Here is a 2,410-nt window from a genome sequence, read left to right as displayed (position 1 = left end):
TAATTTCAGCTGGCTGGTGGTGTGAGTGCTGTGAGCGTACATCTGCAGCAGATTGAAACATGGTCCTGGAGCTGAAGCAAGGCTCTTAGCTGCTCTGTCAGTTGAATGCAGAGTTCATTATTTTAAAAAAGATTGTTTCCTCTGCAGCGGGGGTGTGTTTCTCTGTGTGTGGGTATAAGCACGATTGCCCAAAGTCACACTAGCAAGTTAGTCATCACAGCTACTGTGGAGTTTAAGTTCAAGGGAGCAATGAGTGATTCATTCCACCTGGCACTATATACAATGAGTAAAGAGAAATATTTCCTGTACCTAACCCAGACACCAGTCAGGCATCAAGCTGTCTGAATATGAGCAGGCATACAAATGACAAATGTGTGGAGGAACAGGAGGAGCTGGGGAAAAAAGATGAGAATGTATTTTTCACTCTGAGGTTAGCACATTTGCCCTGAACACAATCCCAAAACCTAATGAATCAGAAAGTGTAATTGTTACATAGACTAATTTCAAAACAGTACTACTCATTAAAGATTAAGGGAAAGAAAAGGAATGTGGGGTTCAGAACTTTTATTCAGATTTTGTCATATTAGCTCCTCATTGGTAATCTTTTTATGGTTCACATTTATTCAATTCTTCATTCACAGGATTCTGTCAAGGCTCTCTAATATGTGCCAAGTACAATCTTCATTAACTGAGTTATCTTTCAGCTCTGCTTTATCTGTGGTTACCAAGCCACTGTTAGTCAATGACATTTTAATGTTAAAAAACAAATAAAAAAAAGCAACACAAAGGCAACTTGATTTCTATTGGTGGTTTTTGCAATCAGATTACCAATGTTTCATTACATTTGAATACTGATATATTTCATGTTTGACACACTTTGGATACCCATTAGAGAAAATGAGGCTTACAGGGGTGTTCATTAAGTTCTGCACTATTTTGACTACCACGGTGCCGGCCTATCTTATAGAAATGTTGAACTTTATCATCGGGACCCTTTTTCATTGTCACCTGGCATCTAGGGCTGTGAGGACTCCTTTGCTATTGACAGATCTATTTTGCTGTCCCTTCAAGGCAAAAATCATCCCGTAGGCTGTGTTACTCGATTCTGGAGACTATTAGAAATTTGGGGGGAGGGGTGTTGTTTTACAAGGTGTTTGTTTTATTCCTCAGTACTTTGTTAGCTTAGCTGGTCCTTCTGTATAGCGTGTGTCAGGCTTTTCATGCCAACAGCAAGTAGAAAGGGAATGATAAACTCCATGTCTTTTTGGAAACCAAAGAGGAAAACTGCAAGGAGGAAAATTTTGAAAATTACCTCTTTTTGAGTAAGCCAAGATAACTTCCAAATAGTCACAGTTAGCTGTCTTATAGTTGCTTGAGAAAGGTCTTGGAGAACCTAGTACAATTTGTGCAGAGGCCACAATGTTCTGCTCCTCTATAAAGTCTTCTGAATTCCTGTGGTGCTGTTGTCCCAACAGAGGCCTGCTGTTAGATGTAGAAAGCTGTATCTGACTTCCCCTGTATCCCACCCATGTGGTGGTATCTGCAAAAATTCAATGCTGCCTAAGCAGCTATAAATATACAGTGTTTATATATAATACATAGCAGGATAATCAGAGCATCTTCCCATTGTATAAGATACACGCACATACATGATGTAAGAGAGACACTGCAGCCAGCATTAAGGTTCTCCTTCCTGTGGGGAAATATAACCACACACTTTATACCACTCAAACATTGCGGAACAAGTTAAAAAGAGCATGTTCAAATACGGGGACAATTGCAATTTTAGAAAATCAAGAAAGAATTCGCTTTGTGGGATTCCCTTATACTTTGCAAATCCCATAGGATCTTTGGTGACTGCAGAGGGTAAGAACCTCAATAATTTTGTCGCATGAAGAAAATCCTGCACAGCTGCAGTAATTTTCAGTCGGAAGATTTCATAGCTTGTGCTTTCATCTACGCCTTTTTTCTAATGTTCCTTAACTTGAGAAGAAGAAGAAAAAAAAAGATAGTAAGGCAAGGGAAATAGTTGCTAATCCTAGTCAAGGTATATTAAATTCAGTAATGCTCAGACATGACATAAGTGTTCAGAATTTGTATATGAATAAAATTTAAAATATTCTGGGAGGAAAAGCTACCTAAATGTCAGAAAAAGAAATACAAGCTATAAAATCCTGTGAAAAAAACACATAGACCAGAGTAAGATAGATGTACTGTCTTTACTCAGCAAAGAAATCACAGAGGGTATGCAAATAGAGAATGAAAATGACACATTTTTACTTGATTCGAAAGCATTATCCATAATAGCATCTGCAATGTGTCTGCAATAATAGGGTGTAAATTGGAATTTACATAACAGATCTGTGGAAACAGGCTCTGAATAGCAGTCTGAAAATGGTGTCTCCAGTAG

Source organism: Fulmarus glacialis, unplaced genomic scaffold (assembly GCF_000690835.1).
Source record: "Fulmarus glacialis isolate BGI_N327 unplaced genomic scaffold, ASM69083v1 scaffold9658, whole genome shotgun sequence".
In the NCBI taxonomy this organism is placed as follows: Eukaryota; Metazoa; Chordata; class Aves; order Procellariiformes; family Procellariidae; genus Fulmarus; species Fulmarus glacialis.
Note: the sequence above shows the minus strand (reverse complement) of the source record.